The sequence below is a fragment of the Eutrigla gurnardus genome (genome assembly GCF_963514095.1).
Source record: "Eutrigla gurnardus genome assembly, chromosome: 10".
NCBI lineage: Eukaryota > Metazoa > Chordata > Actinopteri > Perciformes > Triglidae > Eutrigla > Eutrigla gurnardus.
This window is the reverse complement of record NC_139924.1, coordinates 14105415-14119641: the sequence shown is the minus strand read 5'-3', so window position 1 is coordinate 14119641 and position 14227 is coordinate 14105415.

Here is a 14227-nt window from a genome sequence, read left to right as displayed (position 1 = left end):
CATTGAGGAACTGATGCCTCTCCACTAACTATGTAGTGCAGTGCTGTACAATCGGCTCGCTTCTATAGGTAAGCGAAGGTCTTAAGAAGCTGTTAAGAGTTGCCTGCTTTGTGCTGACTACTGACGGATGACATCGTAGCTGCATCACTGGTCAGGGTTATTTCAGTCTAAGTACTTGGAGAATTTTCAATCTTCCGCTTAAAGTAGATTAACAGCTTTTTCTGTCAAATTTATGTTTCCTGTCCATGGGCTGTTCAATTTCAAAGTAAGGCAGGGCTATTTCAGAGTAGCTGGAAATCTGTATGATCTCTCGTTGCAGTCACTGACATAACCAAAGGCATTTTTTTTTAATTATCATTAAACATCTCCAAAGAAAAAGTTACTTGTAGTAATTATCTGGCAGATGATCAAGGCTAACTTTATGCAAATATTTTAATCAAGCTAATTAGCATTTCTGTCCATTTCCACGTGGGAAAACTTGTTAAAAAATGATGCAGGTCAATAAAAAATTAATGGTGGGGGAAAAAAAACTTCTATCAGTTCTCAAATAAACATGCATACAACTTTCTTTCTAAACACACTCAGCACATCTGTGTTGGTGCATTAGGTGACAGCAGTACATAACTTTGATGTTAATTAGCACAGAGCAGAATATGGATGGGAGTTGTCAAGGTAAGATCAAAAAGGTCTAAGAATATCTTTGACTTAATTTAAACACTGTCTTCAAAGTTGGAACTACTTCTTCTGGCACTGACCAACAATGACGGAGCTGAATTGACAGCGACAGAAAAGCTAATGCCCACGGGAAGTTGCAGAAACCAGCTAATTTTGGCCCGAAAGACGCCTTTAGTTATGAGTCGTCATGAGTTGTATTCCAAAAATACCTGCGGCTCCACATGAGTTCAAGTATCCTGGGAAACTGTTTGATGAAATGTGCACTTAGTGTTACCTAACCTTTAGAAACACACTGAACACCTACAGACAACTGAAAACGTCCACTGATTGGTGGACGTCTCCTTGTTATCTTGAAAATGCGATCCTGCTGTCTCTGCAGTCAACGTTAGTGCTTTGAACAGAATATTGGCTTGTTGTAAAAGGTTGATGTTTCTTTTAAGTTTTGCTTTGGATTTTATTGAAATAGATTTTTTTTTTCTGAGCGCAATGGGCCTTTTTAACAGCAGATATTTTGACATGTCACTGTAATACAGCACAGTATACACCCAACCTTTATTATTATTATTATCAACCACACAAGATATGTTGGTTAACAGATTAAACCTTCATTACATATCATGACTCAGTTTACAATCGAGCCTTATATATTTGATTTCCACACAAAATTAGGATTTTTTTACTAAACGTGGAGTTTTTGATCAGGTGACAGCTAGGTGTTTCCCATCATGCCCTGCGTCTTGCAGTCCGTGGAGAGCAATTGCGGCGCCTGGCTCTAATAATTGTGTCTGCCTCAATCTTGTGAGCTTTTCATGGTCTATGTGTGCACAATGTCAGCAAGTCGGTATCAGCCCGGACGTCTAAAAGACAAACACATTGTGCGATGATCGCCGATGATCGATTCTGTTTATCACAAACAAGCCTCATGTGTGAATGCAAACAGTCTGCTGAGAAAGGGCCTATCATGGAAGGGTTGGTGAAGTTTTATTTAATTTTGCAGAGTCTGCTTCACGTTACCTAATATCAAAATTTTGCTCTGTAATATGCCATATTCCACCATCTGAAGTCTCGCTTGTCCGTCCCTACTCGACATGAACACACAGGAGCTTTGGGACTTTTATTGTTCCATTGGATTTTTAAAGCTTTGGTGCGTTTGCCAAGAGACAGAGAGAGAAAGAGCAAAAGGTAAAAATCTAAGCTGCAGGGGTAAAACTGTGTAACAGTATTACCTGGGAGTATTGTACTTGTTCTCAGCAGGTTTGTGTAGATAAGGGGTGAGAACGGGGGTGGTGGAGAGAACAAGGGCAGAGATTGTGGTGGGGATGAGGGAGGGAGGGAGGGAGCGCTGCAGTGCTGACCAATGCCAGACTCGTCCATCCAGAACATGCTGAGCTGCTCGGCTTCAGTAACTGGCTTCACCTCAAGTTTGGTGACTAAATACAACTCTACTCTGCACGGTACTCGACACAACATAAAAAAAGATAATTTCCATCCCCCCCGCTACCTTTTCCCATTCCTTAAAATGTTGCATGTATTTATCAACGGAAGACGGCAGCTTATCCTTACTTTGCACATTATTACCAAATAAAAAGGTCAGGTGATTTTGCCACCAGTGAGGGATGCAATTATTTAACAGCTGTTATGACTCCTGTTGTGTGCGCCCCAGATTCATCTTTTATTGAAGAAGCTGGCGAATGACTTGTTATAAACGGCTCACAGGGAAGCACGGCGGCGTCTTCGCTGATCCATGTAAGGGAATGACAGGCTGCATTCACATCAGACTGCAGGATTCAACCCGCATAACGCTGCCGTCTTCACTGGAAGGCGTTTGGACATTTTCAGCTGGGCACCTCGGAGTTTAAAGTGCAAGGTGTGAGGACTTTTACTGCTGCCGTTACACACTCTGCGTAGCCAAATTAATCTTTACATCTCAGAATTCCAGCTCATCCTATGTGCATGCATTTACACCTGTTTATTTCAAACTTCAACACATGCACACAAATTTCCTTGTAAGGATATACATACGCAAATATACGTATACGACTGCAACTGCATTTAACTGCACCCTACAGTGCAGCAGAATACACTATAAACTGCTTGTTTGATCAAGTTGAAGCAGGATTCTTTTCAGGTGTCACAACGAGCTGCAGCAGTGAAGCTCATTGGGAGTTATTTATGTATTTCTTAATGAGAAACAGAACTTGCAGCAAGTGTGATTGGGTATTATTTTCATTCATACTAGTACATTAATAATTGAGACCGGATGTGAACTAAATTTTAGTTTGCGTTTAACGTCTGACAGGTCCCGTATATTTCAAACAACAGGTGTCACTCGGGTACAAATAAGTCTAATGACAGTGTCACTTAATTGTCAAGCTAAAAAAAATTGATTGAGAAAAGATCAAAGCATCCGCTCTTTGATACATGATATTTTTTGGGGGAATTCATATTAGTCATGTTATTTTGAAATATACACCCTCTACTGCCATTTTATAACATGCACATTTCCTATATAGCCGTTGATGTGTATATCCACCTGCACTGCCACAATGAAGCCTACAGTCATGCAGGTTAACCGTATCCCTACACACTATATGAGACTGAGCCGGCGTGGGCCTCGGCCCACACATAACGACACTGGGCCCACCCACATCTACCCACCCATCCATCAAAAATGACTAAATTATTTTTTATTATTTTTCATCCGTTAAAATTTGTTACGCACAGAAACCTTGCACACTGAGTCCAGTGTCTTTTTAAATATATATATATATTCATAAATATACTAGTTGTGGAAATGCGAAAGTCATCCATCAGTGAGGGAGATTGTGTGATCGCCTCATTCTTGAAAGGTGAAAAAGAGCAACAGGTGGCCGGTGGAGATCGGTGGTCTTCTTCATGATGTGCGGTGATGTGGAGTCATCCAGCAGTTAGCAGGATCGAAGCTCCCTCTTTTTTCTTCTTCGTGTGAATGAGACGATCACAACATCTTCCTCACTGCCGGATCATGTTTATTTTTAACTATCCCGATCGGGTCCATGTGGAGTTCAGGATGTCGGTGGTCCAGTTTGCAGCACATCGCACATCAGAAAGAAGACCACCGATCTCCAGGATCCAGCTGACCCTGAACAGGCTGCAGTATGTCCCCTGATCCCAAACTGCTCGGGGATCGCTGCCTCAATCTGTCCCTCATCTGCACTTCTTTATAGTCTTCACTGTCACACAGCGCTTTGAGCGACGAGGTGGACGAGCTTGTGTATTGATATTTTGGATGTTTGTGGCTCTACTGTGGCTTCCAGTGGTCAAAAAACTCTCTAAACGCTTTTTGACAGATGCGGAAAACGCAGAAAATAGACGCTGTTTCGAAAAGTTAGATCGACATAACGTGAGATCGTAATTATCTTTTTAACGTGCAACAAAACCAGGATCTTTGTCGTCATCATCACAGCCGCTGCAGCAGCAAGTGACTCGGAGCGACACACATATAGAAATAGATTAAAGATCAGATCCATTGGCACATCCGACATGTAAATCCTGCGACACTTCTGCTGTTTTTTCGACTGACAGAGTAAAACGGTTCACTTCTGTTGATGCTTCCGTTCACTTTGCGCTCAATTCTCGCCGCGTAGTTGTTGTCAAACCACGATAAATTAAATCCTGAACACGAAACAAGTGTCTCATTAAAATAAAAAACAACATTATGCGTCGTAAATCCACTATCGCGTCGCTTTTGGTGGCCGCAGCCCAGCGCGCGTCGATGAGCCGCGGGGTTCCCTAGACTGGCGGAGCAGCTGCAGCATCTAATACTGTAATGAATTATACAACAGTAACGGTAAACCGCGAGAGTAAATGTCGGATTAGAAATATCATCAGTTAACAGAAATACATCGCCAGCAGCAGCTCGTCTGGTTGTTAAATATCTCATAAAACAGACATTTCCCTCCGCGCAGGAGCGCGTCGTGCGTAAATTGGATAAATTGGGTGAATCCCGACGTTCCCTTGATTCTAAACACGGTCCTACCTCGCTCATGGTGACGGGGATGTGGAGGTTTCTCGGCTGCTTCCAGTACGCGAATTGGCGGAGTGAGAAGTTTCAGCGGTGGTCTTTAAAAAAAGAGTGGCTCGCCGCGCACGGCGGAGCTTTATAAAGTGTTAAGCCAAACTCCTCCGTGTCATCACGTCACCGATAAACCAATAGGAATGCCGTGGGCAAATGTGTCTCCCAAGTCACCACCCAACTCCTTCAAATATTCATACGCTGTGTAAGCCCTTTTCATCAGAATCAGCCACACGGAGCTCCCCTCTCCTGTTGATGAACACAGATGGGAGTGTTGGGAGGCATTTCATGCACCAGTCATCATGTCATCAATAGAAATGGTTATTTCACTAAATGTGCCATTGTGACTCCCACCTGAGAACACCCACTAGTATGTGAGCTTCATATCAAACGCTCTTAAAATAAAATGATGCTCTGCCTTATACCTTTCAAAAACAGGGATTGACCAGTGGTGCTTTACTGTAACATAATGTGCTCCTTTTAACCCACTATAATTTTTATATAATGTCCCAACATTACATTTTATAGTTCTTTTATTTTATGAAATGTGCGGGCTCCCCCTCACAATTACTGTAGGATTTATTCTTTTCAAAGGTTTACTGAGGTGTATTAAGCTAATTAGATTTTCTCTGGGATATTTCATTATCCTACATTATGTTTAATGTATTGCATCAGAGGCCACGGTTTGCGTTTTAACTTTATTACATTTCTTATTTGAAAGATAGTGGGGTTTTTTTTTTTTCAGAAATAATGGTGCTTATTTCCATCAGGCATGTAAAATCATTTTTGCATCAATCTAACTGCATCTAGCTCTTTCCACCCCCTTCAATATCAATTTAACAAATTGAGTTAGGTCATTTTCGTTTGTCCTAAATCCATACATCAATTTGTAAAATTCAATACAGGCCAATTGAGCAAATAGCAAGAAACGAATTTTAATCCAGAATCCAGAGGAACCTCTATCTGGTTTCTGCACATCTAAATGGAAATAGTTTCAGACAAAGAGAAGCGGCACCAATATTCACAGAGCTCTGATGTGGATGCAACATGAAGGCTGTTCAGCTTCCTTATGGGCCGCCACTGGAAGTCCCAAAGGAGTCATGATGGATGGGAGAAGAGAAACCCAATTACAAATGAAGCCTAACGTCTCCGCTGCTCCGACCTGACCTGTGTGTCTCTGCAACTGTCAACGCGCCTGACAAGCTGGAGAGGATTTGCACTGAAAAATGGCTTTGGGGTCCTTGTTCTGCAAAATAGTCCTCATATTCTTCTGCTTAAGGTAGTTGGAGGGAAGGAAGTTGTGTTATTCTGTAGACGCCGCTGAGGTTTTCATGAAAGCTCAGAAAGTTAGTGGAGCACAGCACACTATGTGACACCTGAAGTGCAGCTGTGCTAATATCACCCTTCACAGTGTCCAGGACACCTACAGTACCTCGAGATTGTTTTTAACAATGAAAAGTGCATTAAAATAAAATGTATTATTATTATTGCAGTACTGAGGGCCGAGGCCAGATCACGTTGAGTCCTGAAAACATGAGTCATTGTTTGGAGTCCTTACCACCTTCATAAAGGTGTAGCTTGAGAATCATTAAACCAGTTCCATCTTGAGACAATATTGGTAACATAACCACATGTTAAATTGTCAAACAACAGCATCTGAAAGGCAAACTGATGGGAGTTGAGATGAAAAAGAACACATCAGGTTTTGCCCGCGGGCTAGACAGCAGTGAAAAATTTACGATCGGGCACGTTGTCATCCAGCTATAGAGACAACAGCTGGTTGCAAATCCGGTGAACAGCACCTGAAGGCAAGACGTGATGTTGTATTCAGACGAACAAAGGCTTGTGTAGTGGATACAAGGGGCATGTAGTGGGAATGTGTGCTTGCAGTGTTTACAAAGGTGTCATCAGTGTATGTGTCCTACGATGGCTGAATAAAACAATCCCTGATGAGAGGACCGTAATCTAAACTGGCTCTGCATCCACGATCGATAACCGTGTCTTTCACTCATGTCGGATGCTCAGGGCTTAGTGGACTCTTCCATTGCCGTCTCTATAGCGGTAAATGTTGAACTTGAAAATTACGCTTTAGCAAAATGTCTACTTTTTGTGTGTTTTTCTTTCAAGGTGCATGTTATCAGTATGCAACGTGGCATCATGACTTTTCGTAAATATACACGCCACTGCCTGTGGCGTGTTATCTATACGTAATTCGAGCTATCCGCGTGTATGTGTACGTTTTGAGCAAAATGACCCAACACATGTTTGTCAGCGCCCTCTAGCGAAACAACCCAACACATCCGCGTGTTTGTCAGCGCCCTTTAGGGTTAGGGTTAGGGTAAGGGTTCGGCGTTGATAAACACGCGAAAAGGCGATTGTTTGTAGTGATAACACGCCATAGTGGCATACGAGTTGGCGTGTCATACATACGCTACTTCATGAGATCAGTCTGCAGTATGAGATCTTCTCTTTCTGCATCTTGTATATTCCACTGTGTAGGTTCTTCATGCCCCTTTGTTATATTTCCATCAGGATTTTGACTCATGAATTATTCTCATGAAACACCTCTATCCTGCTTTGTTGTGCAGCTTGTGTTGTAGATTCTCCTCCCTCAGAGAGTTGCACAGCATCTTCCATGTGTGCGTGTTGATGTGTTGCACACATTTATGCAAATATATGTTAACAAGGCCTTTTGGAGACGTTTGCATAGATTCCTCCAAGATTGAAATTATATAGCTGTTTTATTTGGAAGCATGAGCCCATGCTGTCTGTCATTTTAAATGTCTCTATAAAAATATCCATAGTTTGCCAGGCGCCATATGTGATGTAATATGGTCTGATATTGCTTCCGCTCTCTTGTGCTGAGCGAATGCCTGGAGCCAAAACAGCTTTTTATTTTTATTTGTTAAAAAAAAATGATAGAGCCATAAACCCTTTGAGATGTACCATCTCGTTTTAAAGGGGGGGTCCCAAAAATTTGAACCCTCATAATTTGAATGTAACACAACAGTGATGCTGCTGATAATAAAGATCCTTGTATTTCTTTTGATGATTATGAATCAACCCAATGTCTTCCATCTAGAAAAACAAGTCTACAAAACAATAGATCTGATTTGAACTGCTAGAGAATATGTTTTTACGGTTTCTGGCCTTGTTTTGTGATCAGTTTTCCACTTTAGCATAATAAAGCGAGATGGGAGAGTGAGACAGAGCCTGAAAGTGTTTTGTCTTTCAGCCAAAACATTAAAGTTACCAAACCTGGTGTGTGTTCAATATTAGTCTTCCATATCTCCTCCACAAAGCTGCCATAAGGAGCCAAGTACAGCCCAACAGGTTGGCACAGGAACAAAGCGTGACCTCTGTGCCCTTCTTCTCGCGGGGCAGTATGAATAAAAATACAATTATGGATTTACTGACCCAGTTGAATCCAGAATAATACAAGTATATTTAGATCATCATCATGTTTACCATGACCATAATTCTACAAGCTACTTTTTCAAAATGTTCACTAATGTATCAACAATGAAAAACAAAAAGCAACCCTGCACTGGGGGGTCTTTCATTAACGAGTGTGGTTAATGTAGTTTATTTTATTTTAAGGCAATCCCACATACACCGCCCTACTGCTCCCTAAAGCACCAAATAATATGCAGCTGTATAATAGTCCCCAATTAATTTCATCTTGTTTGAGTTTGCTTAAAGCCCACATTCGTGTTTTCTATTCAACATTCAGAGCATTAATATAGCAGCGAAACAACATTTGCTATGTAAAGATATAGTGGAGTAATGTCTACGTGACCAAAGAATGAAGTCGCTTTCCCTGTGTGTGTGTGTGTGTGTGTGTGTGTGTGTGTGTGTGTGTGTGTGTGTGTGTGTGTGTGTGTGTGTGCGTGTTGTGATCTGAATTTCTATGTGCTTTGTTTATATTGCTGGCCAACCCACATACACCTTTTGTGCACGTGAGGGCGCCCCATTGGCTCACACTGCTGTCATGCAGTTACTCACTGTTGCTGATGCGTAGCACCCATGCTCTCTCTCCTTCAGGGTGACACTGGTAGCTCAGTCGGCTCTGTGGCCATTGTTTGTACTGTTCGTGTTGTTAGCACCATTAGCATGCGAGCCGCCGGTTCAGCCGCCGCTTCGTTGAGCCGTGGGGAGGCAATGCATATATATTCTCAATTCCACATTGAACTCCGTTTGAGGACAGTTTTGAACCTTTTTAGAGAATTAAATATGTGACCTATTTTTTTAAAGGCTTCAGTGAGTTTGGGGGACGAGCGCCACCGATGGTTAATCGGAAAGTGGGAAGCTGACTAAAACGTTGTTTTGGTCTTTTCATGGGATTTGAATATACCACATTATCTGTCAAAGCACAACACAAGACATATTACATATACAGCACCAACAACGTGAACTGCAATAGCATGATCAGATATGAGCATTTGTCTCTGTGACACTGGTGCAGACGCGGTGACGGCTTACAAAGTTCCACATACACACAGTTTGAACAACGGGGCTGAGTGCGGTATAATTCACCATCGCTGCAAGGGACAGATATATGATGCAACAATCGAGGACACACTACAAACCATCCACACGTACACTTCCACCCTGCGAGATTATACAACGCTATGTGTCTTCACGCAGTGTACCATACAATATGATTGTTTCTGTGGACGGGAGTGATTTATCTTTATCATTATGTTATTTCAGAGAAGCGAGCTGAGCTGCAATTGCAAACTGCTGCCTCAGTTAACCTGACCCTAGATATGTATCCCACGAAGAAGAAAATGCCCGTGGCTTTCAATTACACACAGATAATACCGATTGCTTTGACTGGCAATGATAAATAGTATCCCTCCACATTGGCTCTATATGTACTGGACGTTCTTGGCAGCACATCTTCCTTTTCCAGTATTGTAAGTGTTGGTGGAAGCCAGAGAGAAGGAGATGCTCGCCCATTTCCAGCCTGGTGTAACAAGGCTTTAATTTGTACCGTTAATTAAATGATGAATAAATAAAGGAAAGGAATCTTGTAAACACCTTCAGTACCGACAGCCTTTTAACTCCATGCTATAATGACTAAAAACATTAAGAAGGACAGCCAAAAGAAGAGAGCATAGTGAGAGATAGACCAGCTCCCTATAGGAAGGTCTGTGCACTCAGAAGGAGAACAACCAGATCAGAGAAGGCGAGAGGATCAAAGGTGCCTTTGAGTGAAAAGAAGTCCAGGTAGACTAAGACGGCTGGTGATGAGAAGAAGATACTGAGCATTAGATTATTCAAAAAAAAGAGGGGCAGAAGAAAGTGAATATGAGAACTAGAGCCAGGCTGTGAAAAATGGGAGTATTGTGCAAAGGGGCATATGCAGACCTCGGTCAAACTAAGATAGAAGTGGAATAATGAATATGATGATGAGAGCTGCAGAAAGGAGCTGAACGAGTACGGTAACCATAATCTATTTGCCATCATTTCCTTCCCTTAACCCTGTTAGGCAAAACAGTTTTTTTTTTTAAATATATAACAATAGATTGCAGACAGTCAAAGTCGTGATCCCATTTCCAGGTTCTGTTCATTTAACTTTTGCTCTGCAGTATATTTTCTCATAAAGAGATTAGAGACTTCATGGTGAACCGCAATGGATATTGTGTTAGAAGTTCTTTGTTGTCATCACTCAACAGTCCAGTTTCCACCTCTACATACAGCTTCCAATCATCATTGGTTTTCAGAACTGATGTATTTTGGACTGGATTGATGAGCTTGTGTTAGTTGGTCCATGGGCCAGGGGGCCGCTGCAGAGCTAGAAGGTACAGAAGAGAGGCAGCCTCATTGCTCTTGTATCAGGTTGCTCTGTTTGTAAGCCTGGAGCCATCGAATCGCTCACACAGCTCCACATGTTTGATTAAAGTACAACCAGCGGCCGACCCATTCCAAGGAAAGCTCTTGTAATTCTGGTCAGGGATGCTGGGGTGTGAGTGCAATGTTAAAATTGTGCCGCTTCTGCTAGAATAGCAAAGAGCGATTTATACGGCTTACATGCATCACACTTATAATTAAATACAGAGCAGTCAAAGCATTCAACTATGCATTATCTCTCAAGGATTGTGCTTCGTGTGCTTTTAGCTTAAATAAAAGGTGGATGGATGCAACAGTGGAATTTCAAACCTGCAATTTTATTTTACAGTAACTGAAGGATGGATTTGAATGAGCTGCGTGTATTTAGCACCTTTCTACCTTACTGGACGTCACAATTTGTCTTTGTTCACACACACATATGCATACAGCGTAGTGGCAGCGGTCTGCCCATCGGGAGCAACATGGAGCTCATTGTCTTGCTCAAGGGCATTTCCACATGCAGACAGAAGGTTGACCTTTCACGCTCCCAGCTGCCTCCTCTGTACATCCAAGCTTTACTACACATTACTCTAAATGTTGCCAACTATCACTGATTTGTGTGTGTTAGTGTGTGCGTGTGTTAGTGCGTGTGTGTGTGTGTGTGTGTGTGTGCGTGTGTGTGAGGGACATTCTTCTTGTTTCCATGACTGTGGTTGGCAACTTAATCTAATCCTGTGAGCACTGCCACCTCTTGAGAGCCAGAGACAGCTGCATAATGAAATCTCATGCAGAGAGCGCCTGACAGCAACGCCTGCCTGGGATCCTCTCCTTCATGATCTACAGCTATTGTATCCCTGCTTCCACACCCCCCTGTTTTCCTCTTTCCTTGGTTCATAATCCGCTCCTCTACAGGGCTCCACACTGCTGTCATCTTCCTCGTCACTGTCCGTTCCTGTGATGCTCACTTCCTCAGCGAAGCGTCGTCTGCTGAGGCCGGCTCCCTGCATGTGTGGTGGAACGCCGCTATCATCAGAGTGTGCCAAGCCATTTTTATAATAAGTGCTAGCTGCTGGGTGCCGAAAGCCACAGAGCCAATCAGCCTCCATACACACAGCTCACTGAAGACAAAGTAGGGTAGCGCTAATGAGATGCATACTGTGTGTATAAAAAACACAGTTACACTAGATGGATGCTGGAAGACATCGGGGACCAAAGGGTGTCCTGATGTTTTCAAGGTGAGAAAGAGTTATTTTTACCATTAAATGAGAAGATTGATACCTCTCTCATGCATGTTCAGTAAATATGAAGCTACAAGCAGCAGCCTGTTAGCTTAGCTTAGCATAAAGACTGAAAACGGCAGGAAACAACTAGCCTGGCTATCACACTTTGTGTGATCCATACACAAAGTGTGAAGAAGTAAAGAGGGTTGTGTGTCTGATTATTTCCTGGCTGGGAACTTCTAGGGCTCTATGATTTCTGAGATGTGAAAACATGGACATAGTCGCAGAATTTAATGATAAAAGAGGAATCGGCTGTAAAACCTGGACTATCACAAGGTTTCATTCCCAGGCGCGCTGCTTCTCTCCTGTGCTCTCTGTATCTGCGCTTCACCAAATGTGTGACTCAGCTCCTCCACACCCACACAGACACAGCCACGAATCCTTTTATGTTGAACGAAGGATGCAATGTTTTATCACTTTCTTTGATTTAACGAAAAAGAAGTGCTTAGAGTAGATGATGATTAGACACTATTTCTAAAGACGAAATGTGCTTATGTGGTAAAACACAGAATTAAGAAAAATGAAACAGAATCTTGAAACACATCCGGCCACTTGTTGTCAGCTGTGTGTCTCTCTGGCATACTTTGACAGGGTTTCCATCAATCTATTGTAAGCCTGGCTTCAATACATTGATACGTCTTTAAAGCACAAACATGTTTGTTGCCAGTTTAAGAGAAATAGGAAAGTCTATTCTTATCTGACCCTACAGTGTGGATGCTCAGCCGAAGTCATGTGAGTATAAAAAGGATGAGCGCTCATTCATGCGCATTCAGCATGTGCACACACGCTCGTCTTGCTCCCTTCTACACACATAGGCCTACACCTTTCCTCATCCGCCACACATGAATTCTCCAGCTGCCGTGCCCAGTGGGATCTCCAGCAGAGCACAGACAGTTCATTCCATGTCTCAGCGCTGCACACTGCGGTTGTTAGTGCCTAATTACTAGGCCTGTTGCCAGTCAGAGGAAAGGGCTGATAGGCTGTCCTCATGTCAGGCGCCAGTTGAATGTCTGCCTGACCGAGAGAGACGGTGACTGAACGGGAAATCCACCAACCTTATGTCCTCACAGTGAATTTAGCATTTTCGGCATCCTAGCGAGGTTTGGATTCAATTTGTCTTGCCTCGTCTGTGCTGCCGATCAATACCAACTGCATTACAGGCGCATTGGGGCCAACCCGATGTGCACTGTCAGCACCTGCACATAGCTGCATCGGCCTGGGAATATTGGCATGACTGCTTTTTATTCATATCAGGGAGTTGATAGTAATTGAATCCATCATAAACCAATCCTTCTCATCATGTATATCAATAGCAAATAATGGGCATTTGCATTGTCATTTCATCAAAAAGTCTATATGAGAATCGCATGGAGCTTTGCCTATCATGACAACAATTTATCAAAATGTCAAAATATTCCTTTGATAACGACTTTCCTTTAGTAAATTGTTCTATGATGTTGAATGTCTTATCATAATTGGTTAGCATTTGTTCAGTGTTTTGTTTGTGTTTCAGTCCTTTTGGTTACTGTTTTTTCTAACAGCACTATGTATCTGTACCAAGAAGATTGTTCTAGAAATCTCTATTTATGTATCACTTAAACCATTTTCATTGGAGTTATTATGATTCACAATTTAAAAAGTTTCTAGTTTTTCTCAAAGCAGGCTTCGGTCAATATTTGTTGTTTTTAAGAGTTCCCCAACATATTAATTAATTTGACGATTATTCTATCCATCTTCACTGGCATTCTGATCAAGATGATTAATAGTATGACTAGATCTGCAGAATGTACTGTGTTTGTGCCACAAATACACAATTAAGAATGAACAACCACATAAACCTGGCTCTCGTCATACCATTGTAGTTGAGTAGTAGTCAGAGAATGAGACGGAAGAAGAGGTTGGTGGTTCTTGGAAGAGACAAGGGAACCTTGAGGGTTCGTTTCATATTTATGGCATCATCCTTGACAAGATTGTAATGAAAATATCAACGATATTTGTGTCACAATATAGTGCTATAACAATGTCAGTCTCTCCAAAATTATTTTTGGAGCCCTGCCTGGAACGTTGAAAGGCCTTTTACCAGGACCACATTTATGAAGCTGTTAAAACCAGCTGTTCCATTATGCTACAGTGTTGTTATCACCTTGTTGTGCTGCACAGAAAACAGCAGCTCTCTAAAATCAGTCCAACCAGACAACAGGGAGATAGTCTGTAGATTAGAATAGTTCCGTAATAAAAACTAAAAGCTGTGCTTCTGAAAATGTCAGGTTATTTCAGAAAATATGGTGACACATGAGACAGTTTTATTTGGAGGTAAACAAACACTCTGTTTGATTTAGTGCAGCTCTTATGCTGCTTGAGCGGACAGGAAAAACAGTCGACT